Source organism: Patiria miniata, unplaced genomic scaffold, assembly GCF_015706575.1.
Source record: "Patiria miniata isolate m_02_andy unplaced genomic scaffold, ASM1570657v1 HiC_scaffold_6, whole genome shotgun sequence".
Taxonomy (NCBI): Eukaryota; Metazoa; Echinodermata; class Asteroidea; order Valvatida; family Asterinidae; genus Patiria; species Patiria miniata.
In genome coordinates, this window is record NW_024037073.1 from 25,971,223 (window position 1) to 25,983,127 (window position 11,905).

An 11,905-nucleotide genomic window follows, 5' to 3' on the forward strand; every position below is an offset into this window, starting at 1 on the left:
CAGTTTTGGACACAACAGTGATTAGGCATGGCAGTTTGGACACTTCAGTGCCTATGAAAGGGTTGGGTAATTAATTCTTTAAGTAATGAAAGCTAATCCTTCTTATGGATGTACATGTAAAGTTTACATGTACATCCATAAGAAGGATTAGCCTTCATTACTTTAAAGAATTTTTAATGTAAACCCCATTCACACTTATCAATAAAATGCTAGACTATGGAAAACTAACATTAACTTTAAAAGCCCTTGAACTCATTACTGTAATGAGTGAGGTACACGGTCAGAAAAAAATATGGCTTTACTTTGCCTTCAAATAAGGTACCGGTACATGTATAGCTTTAATAAGCAACAGATGAAAAGCATGAGTTTAATGAAGAGTAAAAACAGTCAACAAGAGGCTCCTAAACCGAAGTGTAGGGTCATCGACGCCTTCACCGACAGCTGGAGATACCCCCAGTGTCACCCTGATGTTGGGTTATTCCGAGGATTGGGCGCCTATTCCTTATTTCCACATACCACACAAAAATGTTGTAGAAAATGGCATCATATTCATGGAAAGCACATTCACAGGCAACACAAACCACATTGGCATGATGAACTTTCATGTTCAATTTCATGAGTTTATGTTTTCTGTGTTGTTTCTAGATGGTTTGTAGCCCACACATTTTAGGGGCCTTGGCTTTATGGTTGGGCTATACAACAAACCACCACCTCGGCTTGTGTTTCCCACTAAAACTGAAAGGAATATTTAGTTAAAAATATAAAAAAAAAAATTGGTTGTTATCAAAAATGAATCTTCAGGTACATGTAGGTTGGCAGGCACAAGTGAATTAAATTAATTAATGAACACAAATTAGTTAACATGTTTGAATGTAATCAGTAGCATAGCTTTTTGTGGGGGGGGGGGGGGTGTCTGAACTATCTTAAAAGCTCTTAAAAAGATTGTTCTTTTATGACACCATTAAATGCTGCCAGGGGCCTTCCCCCCACCAATACCACCATCCAGCTAAATAAAGGCACTGTACTTTTTATGCATCAAATTACTTTTTACAAAGGCATTTGGTCTGAACACCTTCATATATTTAAGCCAATATTTCACTTGTTTTGCCCTCACCTGCCGTAATCAGTGAAGGGCAAATTCAACATTTAACCCTCCTATGCAAACATACATTCTGTTTAAAGTTGTCCTTTCAGTCTAATTCTCACAAGTGACTGTTTTCAACAGTTAAGAGCTCCCAGCCCTTATAAAGCAGGATTGACTGGCTGTGACTGTTTATGTAACTTGATACAGCTTTACTTTGACTGTAGATGATTGATAAGACAGCTGTGCCTACTTCCTGCCTGCTGTTGTCTGATGACTGAGTTTGACTAGTCTTCACTAGCTTGCTTGAAATATGATCTGACTGTTGGTGACTAGCTTAGGTAAAAAGCATGGCAGAGGAAGAGGATTTTTTTTTACTGTCTGTGACCGTTGAAACAGCAGGAGGGTTAAAATTGAGAAATCGTGTCATTGTGAAAAACCTTACATTAAAATTACACCAACCTGACGCAATTTCCATCAAAAGTCTCTACTACGTAAAGTATCAATTAAAAAGAATTCATCACAATGAAAAGTGACCACAAAAATATACAATTGCTAAAATTATAACAGCTTTTAAATGCTTTGTTTCATAAAGTATAAAAAGCAATACATTTAAATGTTGCTGGATCAAATATTAAACTGTCACTTTCAAGAATCTAAATTTTTCGTTCTAATAAAACAACGGATGAATTATGCATATCATGTGATACTTCAGTCTCAAACGACAGTATGGATTACGCCTTCACCGACAGCCAGATACTGATACCCCACTGTCACCCTGATGTTGGGTTATTCCAAGGATCAGGCACCTCCTCTTTTTAACTCTCTATGCTGATTACAAGCATCTCGCTTTTATGCCAAGTGCCACTGCATTGTTTAAGGGTCTCGATCCAGCCGAGTCTCTGTACTGCTGAAGAGTTCATCAGAAAATATCATTATCAGAGCTGAATCCTTGATCATCTATGCCAAGTCCTGCTGCAAAGTTTCAGGTTCGGCGGATTTCTGCAGAGTGACCCAGACCCACAGCTCAAATGAACCTAGGACATGCACAAAGCTGCTGTATCAGATGTCCCGCTGCAATACTTGAGGATAATGAGCCAAAACACTGCCTTCACCGACAGCCAGATACTGATACCCCACTGTCACCCTGATGTTGGGTTATTCCAAGGATCAGGCACCTCTCTCTTTAAACTCTCTGCTATTACAAGCATCTCGCCTTTATGCCAAGTGCCACTGCATTGCTTAAGGATCTAGCTGAGTCTCTGTAATGCTGAAGAGCTCATCAGAAAATATCACTATCACAGCTGAATCCTTGATCATCTATGCCAAGTCCTGCTGCAAAGTTTCAGGTTCAGCGGATTTATGCAGGGTGACCCACAGCTCAAACTAACCCAGGACATACACAAAGCTGCTGTATCAGATGTCCCGCTGCAATACTTGAGGATAATGAGCCGAGCCACTGCCGTGCAAACGAGCTCAGAAAACATCAGAACAAAATCATCAACATGCAGGTATTCCATGTTCTGCTGCAAAGTTTCCAGTTTTAAGCAGAGTCTCTGCAACATCTCTACAGCTCAAGAAAACATGTCCACGTACAGTTTTTATTAAGCTACTTCAATGGCAGAATCTCTGATGCACAAGCACAGCTCCGATTTACATCATCTCTGGCTTTGAAGTGTATCCTAGGATACAGACATCTTTAAACGGCCAACTAGATGCAGTGTTACACCATTAGTGGAGGTTTGGCAGGATTACCGATGTGACAACTCGGGGAAAACAACCATCTCACTAGGCGTATGTACAGTTAGGCCTACCCAATTAGCTGTAAGCAAGGGGCAGCTTGTACTACTTGCAATCACTTCAGGCCTAGTTGAGTCTGCAGGTGTTTATGCCAAGTTTCTTGCATATCATCCAGTAAGGCTTATCCTGGATTTCTAATACTGCAGGTGTTCTGCTGCATAATACGGGTAAAAGTCGACCAGGATCTGATGAGCTGTCACTGTCATTTCCCTGCTAACTTAAACTGTACGTGAACAGCTCTGCTGTGTTTCTTTAGAGACAAATATTCCACCGTGCATCAATGCCTCGTGTTGATCAGGGATGGCGCAAAGTTCACCTATGATCGTTTCCACTGCACTGTAAACTTGTCACCCTGAGATCGAGACCCTTTTATTATCAGGTACTAGCGACTGAGTCAGTTGGACCTGGGGATCGGCACGGGAAGGGTCCAAACTCCCTGAAGAAGCAATTGCAATGACACAGCTGCATTCACTGCTTATTAAATTACTCTTTAGAATCCTTGCCGGATCATACATGTTCACATTTGCATTTATTTATAAATCTGATAAATTTGGCTTTAACCAAGGGTAAAGTTTTTACTTTACACCGAAATAAACGCACAGTCATATCATGTCTTGGCACCAAGATGCAGGAAGTAGTGGCTTACTTTTGGCACAAAAGCCATCTTGCCAATAAATAAATAAATGTACGGCATTGCACATCAATAATGTGTAATAATTGTATCTTGCACACACCAAGGAGGTCATCCTCTTAAATATGACTTGGGTGCCACTGCTATCTCACTTTATTTTCAATGTACCCTGCATTGATCACGGTATAACGTGTACAAGCAGTGAATGGGCAGATGGCCTCTGGTACAAAATTGGATCAATATTGTAAGACTCCTGTGTGTGGGGCGTGGTGTTTTACCAAGACCAAGTGCTCCATGGTACCTTCAGCTTTGTGTTTGAGTGCCATGCATCTTGAGCAATAAATGCCCTACATGAGTAAATACACAGTATTGCATTGACATGCTGAGCTATACTGGTCAACATACAGTTTGAACAATTTCCCTATTTTTAGACATATTTGTAAAAGCAGACTACTGTATGTTAGCATACTTTTCATTGAAGAGTTTTGTCATTACTTTTTGTCCTGTAAAACTGACACCAGGAATTCTGGTGCAATCCACTTCTAACATTCTAACTGCAACATACCCAAGGGCTGTTACAATTACAAGACCATACTCTTACACCAAGCCACTACAATTGCAAACATGTGGCTCTCTTTCCATTCATCATTAGAAAAATTACACTTTGTCAGTATTTGACTTTTGATGGAATTTGCATCAGGATAATTTATATTTTACAAATAATGAATGTTTCACGTTCGTGCAATGGTAAGAATAATTCCATTCGGTGACAGATGAAAAGTTCCATTCCACTATTGAAATTATTCTTACCATTGCACTCACAAACATTCATTATTTGTATACTATAATTACTGGCACTGTATAATCAGTGCTTTTCAACAGAAATTAAAACCAATAGCAAAAGCTATCTTGAAAGGCCAATAGTATCATTTGCAATTACAGAAATGTAAATAAAATGGCTGACTTTTCAGCTCAAGTGTCATGTATCTTTTAAAGATCATGAACACAATTTGTGCTTTTATTTAACAGGTTATTTCAAAAGGCAGATTTTTGAGTACTTGCAAATGATCCTGTCAAGCCATGTTACTTCCAACCTACATGTAGGCCAATGAGGCCTTTACTTTTAAAAGATATGCCAGGCCTGTACAGAGCATTTTCAAATGAGTGTCATGTACCGTTTCTATCAGAGAGTGTTCATATCAAGTAGCAAAGACTATTCATAAGATAGAATTTGCATCAATATTAGGTTTTGTCCTTCATCGACGAACAAACACTGTATACTCAGTGTGTTCAACCTGAGTGAAAGTCAGCAAAAGCACTCGGGTGGGAATCGAACCCACAACCTTCTGCTTTGTTGAGCAGACGTCTTACCACTCGACCACCAAGCACGTGAGGTTGTTTAACTTTCACTCGGGTGTAACACACCGAGTAGACAGTGGTTATATGTCGGTGAAGGGCAAAACCTAATTATTGCAAATTGTAAAGACTTAAATTGTGAAAGCAAAATGTATGCAAATATAAATCACACAACAAAAATATGATTTAGCTAAATAACACTTTTCAAAGGTACATGTATTAGCACCCATCTCTGGTGCAGGCCTGCATATTTTATTTTAACTTTTAGTCACTGTAGCGCCCAAAACTGCCCTGCCTGTTACTCACTGTAGCACCAAAACTGCCCTAGCACTCTTAGGGTACATTCGAGTACAATGTACATGTAGCTCACCCGGATCGATGTCTCAGGTTAGCCCCTTGCTGTTCAATTCGCTCCAACGTCTCGAGTCAGCCACCACAGAAACTGCTCAAGGACCAAACTCAGTGGTGGAAACAGGTCCCATGCATACAAGTGTTGTTCATTTCAAGAAACGAACAAATTTGGCGGCTAGACAGCGAAAATGTCGAGCGGACCCAAAAATCAACTTATTTCAAGCAAAAGGGTAATTATTTATTTAGGTAATTTCAACTTTAGAGGCTGTAATTCCAGCCCAACATTTTACTTTTGCAACTCTCTAAAAAGCAGTAAATCTCAAACTTAACACCCAGTCTGAAATGGGCATTTTGTACGGACATCACGTGAGGATCGTGATGGCCCACGGTTGAATGTTTGATTAGTCCGGCTGTCATAGCTAACGTCTCCCTTTACAGAGTCGATCCCAGTGAGCTACTTAAAGGCACCCTATGATTAATTTTTTTCAGAATAAATACACTGTAATAAAATACAGACCAAGATGCTAATGGGTTAATTATATTGAATGACAGATATAAAAATCATCAGTTAAAAAAAATTGCTCAGCCATTCGGAAGAACATAAATTGCAATTGGTCTCAAATTAAAGCTGATGGTCAAGTGCAATACACACTACCAAAGCTTGTATCATCATAGTTCCTTGATTGTTTATTTAAGCAAAGTTTTGTAACTGATGCATTTTTTATGCACACCCTGTGTAACAGCTATTTAAAGTGCTTTTGGGCAGCCAGGGAGAGTAGGATTCTCAAAGGGAAGAAAATGGCGTATATCGCATTTTGGAAATACACTCTTCATATGTTCATACATGTACACCACACAACAAACATTTCATATTACAGCTTTAGCTAGAAAAATATTCTCACTAATAGGAAATTAGATCTTCATCATTCAATCCTAACTATGAGGTGTTTTACGTGAAAAATAGGGAGGGGGACTTCCACAAATGACTTCTTTTATCAAGTGATACTAACTTTTCTTTCATTTTGTTTTTAAGTTGTGCACCATGTTACACAATTGTTAAAAACCCGATTAAAAACTCTTTTTCATTTTTGCAATGGTTGACATGTACATAGAACTCTCTGAGAAGTTGCAGTTGTATAAAAGAGAAGAGATATAAGCCACAGAAAAATCACTATCTGATAATGCTTGTCCAGTAACTTTACAGAAAACGTTGTTGCTGACCAAGATTTGGTCAGTGACGGATGACATAGTTTGGTTTAATTAGCATTTTAAAGAGATTTTACACTTCAGATCAAACGTTTGTTTGAAAGTGATATTTATGGGAGTATGCACTCTGTATGCCTAACAGCAACAGTGACACCTTCCCTTGAATATGGCCACATTTGGTCATTTTGTCAGGCAACACAACCTACATAATGACACACTAGCAGGGCAAATTCATCAAGGCAACAGAAAGGGACACAGGGGGAAAAAGTGGCCTGAGTGAATCAAAGAGGACCAAGCTCTCGGTGAAAGATTGATTCAAACAGGAAAGAGGTACAAGCATATAAGGGCAGCCAACCTCCAGACTGGACAAAGTGCTGGGTGGAAAGGTACATGTACATAGTTTACGATGGAAAAAATATCATGTTTTTACTGTTTACATGCCAACTTAGTTGGAGGAAAATGAACGAACATAGATATTGACTAGATGCGTATTGTGATTTGCAATGTTTCAAAGTCACGACAAGTAATCCACAGGACCAAGACAATTAATCCACAGGACAAAAACAACTTTACATGAGGGCATTCAAAAGTAGAGGCCAACAAGCACTGTGTTATTCAGATAAGTTTTCACCATGGGAATTACACATTTTTCTTTTGAGATATTTTCTTTTAAGAATGATTAAAAAGTATGGCACAGTCTTACCTAGCAACTGCAATTGGGACGAGCTCGTGTTTCCATGACTCCTGGTCTCCATTCTGTGCATCATCAGTGACAGGAGATGCTAATGAGACGAGAGAAGCTGGGGCTATCCTTGAGGGCTGGATGACTCCTGACTCCTTGGCTATGGAGATGCTCCTCACAGAGTACAGGCAATCATTACTGCTCCTCCAGTGAAGGTAAATGAAGCAGGTCTATTGTCCCTGGGCCCAGCACAGGAGTAAGATGCCATGGGTATAGAAGACCCGTAGGCTTGCTAAAGTGGGGACACATTGCTATGGGTGCCGAGTCCTTGGGTATAGGTGACCCATCGGACTGTCCAGTGAGGATGGGCTAAAACATGTCACCACCAGATGTCGATATCTTAGTGGTGGCTCAGCCATAGGAACCAGTGTCAGCTTGCTGCCAATAGATCCTTGCTGGTGCCAGGTTGGGCAGTTTATCACTATCCCATATTTGCCAAGGGATCTTTATTCACCGAGTCCCGTAGGTGATGTCTTGCACTTCACCACATTCGCAGCAGATTCTCCAAGTCTGCACTTCAGGTCCTGCTTGTCCTTGTGGGATTGTAAAAGGCTGTGAATACTGATTAGTGTGCCCTTGTAAAATAATATAGCAACCACCAAACAACTGGCCAGTGGTAAGGTGGTCTTCCAACTGACATTCAATTTGGCGTTTGGCACTATGCTGAAGTTTCATTGGAGTCAACATTGATTTGAATTTGTTGACTCTCAAGCAATTTGATCGTCAGAGAAAGCAAATCCCAACTTAAGTGTCCTACATGTATATATTAAGACCTGTTCTGTATACCAATACTCTAATATAGTAAAATGCCATTTTTAATATATTTTCAAAGAGTATGGTGGCATATTGATCTCATCTAATCAATGCTCGCAGTAGCGTTAATCCTTCATCATTACCTTCAGTATTATTCCCATGCAATATTCACATGCAACTAAACTTTCAAAGTTAAGCTGATGAGTATAAAGTATTGACTCGGACATATTCAAGTTGACTATGAAAGGACAATAAATATTACCATATTATGCTATGAATTATCAATAACATATATGCGTACGAGTAATAACTTGAGTACTATATTATTCAAACATTTCCAGAGTTTTCTAATTTAAAAGAATAATTTCACATTTTACTGGTATTTTCAATGGTTTTTGATAGTCGGTAATTGAAGAAAGTAAAATATTTATGGTTAGAAAGTTGGCACATGATCCATATGTGAGAAGAATTAGATTACCATTTTTATTTGTCAAGGTAGGTCTATATCGTGTTTAAATGAAATAATCAGAGAACAGTTTCCAAATTACATTTTGATGAAACACTGAGGCACACAGAGTATGGTGGCATTAATGTTAAATCTATTTTTGCAGTAACATTACCCCCCCCCCTTCATTGCCAAAGGAATTATTCCAACGAAATTTTTACATCCATTTTTTTATTTGCAAAGTTAAGCTGGTGAGTATACAGTATACATGTAGATTCCGACATATTAGAGTTGACAAACTATAAAGCATGTGAAGTGCTGCTATGAAGCGCGTCACCTTTTCAGTTTGGTAGCGCACGATCATTGAGGGCGTACTTGTGGGAAAAAGAGGCGTTGCGCATTAGTCTGTTGCTAGCCAGGGAACAGAGTGCTGCATAGACTCAAATCGGGGTAATAGCACACCAGGCCCGTCATTTTTAATCCTTGTTCTGTTCTTTCAGTAAATTTTACTTTATCAAGAATGTGGTGATTTTGTGATGTGAACATGTTTTTTTTTCTTGTTTTGTTTTGTATTATAGTGCAATATTGTGGCACATGTATCTTCTGTGCATAATTCTTATAATTTACTATTTCACTGTATTGATGTCCTTTATATTATTATATTGTTATTGTAACATGTGTGTGTCACTATTTATAGCTATAGCTTCCTATGGTTGTGAGTCCAAGGGCAGACTAGCGTAGAGTGGATGCCTTTGAGATCTGGGCATACAGACGCGTTCTCCGAGTGTCGTGGATGGAGAGGAGGACCAACCGCTGGGTATTGGATACCACAGGGAGTGAGTTGATGCTGAGACAACAGATGGCTGTGCGGAAGATGCATTTCTTTGGCCACGTCATGCGCCGCGAAGGAATCGACAAAGAAATAATCCAGGGATTGGTCTATGGGAAGAGACGTCATCCAACAACATCATGGAACCAACATAAAGCAGTGGACCAGACAGGGACTTGCAGCAGCATCAAGATCAGCAGTGGATCAAGATTGTTGGCGTAGACTAGTAATGGCCACTGAGCGCAAATTGCGCCATCGGACTGAAGAGAGAGGGAGGTACTTGACCGTGATTCATTCATGTGGTATCCCCCATTCAACATGTGGTATCCCCCCTTCGGCCACTACGTTCACTGTTTAACCAAGAAGAATCGTGATTTCATATGGGACGAGTAGTGTGACAGCTCTTTCAACACCCTCAAGACAGGATTGCAGGAGGTCACTATCCTGGGTTACTCTCAACTGGAGGGCCAATACATACTCGATCTGATGCCAGCAGGGATGGGATCAGTCAGTTCTCTCGCAAATTTAGGAAGGGAAAGAAAGAGTTATCACCTATGCAAGTCTGGCATTGTCCGAACCAGGTGCCTACCTATGTTGCCCAATACCTACATGTTCCACAACCCTACCCTGGAAGCATCTGCATCTGAGGCCTTTACTTTTAAAAGATATGCCAGGCCTGTACAGAGGATTTTCAAATGAGTGTCATGTATCGTTTCTATCGGGGAGTGTTCATATCAAGTAGCAAAGACTATTCATAAGATAGAATTTGCATCAATATTAGGTTTTGTCCTTCATCGACGTACAAACACTGTATACTCAGTGTGTTCAACCCGAGTGAAAGTCAGCAAAAGCACTCGGGTGGGAATCGAACCCACAACCTTCTGCTTTGTTGAGCAGACGTCTTACCACTCGACCACCAAGCACGTGAGGTTGTTTAACTTTTACTCGGGTGTAACACACCGAGTAGACAGTGGTTATATGTCGGTGAAGGGCAAAACCTAATTATTGCAAATTGTAAAGACTTAAATTGTGGAAGCAAAGTGTCTGCAAGATATAAATCACACAACAAAAATATGATTTAGCTAAATAACACTTTTCAACGGTACATGTATTAGTACCCGTCTCTGGTGCAGGCCTGCAATGGTGATTCATTCATGTGGTATCCCCCATTCAACTACTATAGTGGCATGGTGGCAACGTTGGAAACATTTCCATGCACTTTTCAGCTCATAAAAGGACTGGTCACAACAAACCGCCGACTTTGAGTGCTACATTTGGACTTCCGACCCGGTGCATCATTCACAAACAGGTGAACAGCTAGCCAGCTGATACTACAGCTGCGTAATAACACTAACTTTCAGTTTTTACCAACAAGAGTGTCCTTACCCTTCCAATCACCATGGCCAGTTCACATCGAGCAACAAAACAATGGTGTTTGGACAAGAATGAAACTGTCAACTCCTTCGACATCTGGAAACACAACCTACAATACATATCATTTCAAATATTTCAAGCTTCCTTGTAAAGTTCACATGGAACTCCACCGAGTAAATAAAACCCAATCCTGAGCTTATTTGGCCAAAAACAAAAACAATGAACACGTTATATTCAACCTATCATAAGCTATCCATCTCCACATCAGAGAAAACAGCCCTGAGTAAAGATTTAAACTTTGTTCCCACTCCGGCCAAACCACTACCAAAGACGAATGAGAATTGCATACCTCATGCAAAACAAACCCTTCAAACATACAAAGACCATTCAAACCTTTGTGAGGAACTTTTCAAAGTCTTCTTCCTACTGGAAGAACGAGATACACTCACTACAAGCACGGCCACTACGTTCACTGTTTAACCAAGAAGAATCGTGATTTCATATGGGACGAGTAGTGTGACAGCTCTTTCAACACCCTCAAGACAGGATTGCAGGAGGCCACTATCCTGGGTTACTCTCAACTGGAGGGCCAATACATACTCGATCTGATGCCAGCAGGGATGGGATCAGTCAGTTCTCTCGCAAATTTAGGAAGGGAAAGAAAGAGTTATCACCTATGCAAGTCTGGCATTGTCCGAACCAGGTGCCTACCTATGTTGCCCAATACCTACATGTTCCACAACCCTTACCCTGGAAGCATCTGCATGTAACCCTAAGCATCTAACCCTAAGCATCTAGCCCTAAGCATCTAACCCTGAGCATCTAACCCTAAGCATCTAACCCTAAGCATCTAACCCTAACCTAAACCTAACCATCTAACCCTAAGCATCTAACCCTAAGCATCTAACCCTAAGCATCTAACCCTAACCTAAACCCTAACCATCTAACCCTAACCATCTAAACCTAACCCTAACCCTAAGCCTAACCCTGAGGATTTTGGGGAACATATATAGGTATTGGGGAACAGGTATTGGGGAACATCGGGTAGACCCCGTCCAAACCCAAACCTAATTACTGTGTAACAAGGCGTAATTGCGAGCTGTTGTCCAGCTTCCTCAAGCATCGAACGCAACACCTCTAGGGCTGAGTCACCAGTAGAAGAAGCCATGCAGGCGGGATGTGCAGAGCCAATCAAAACATGCAGAGCCAATCAAAACAAGTGAGGCCCAACTAAAGAACGACACCATAACCTGGGTTCTGAAGGAGAAAAATGCAGCAGTCGACCATACCAGAGTGCCGTATCAATAAATGGTCCAGCATCAAAAACTTACTGGTCC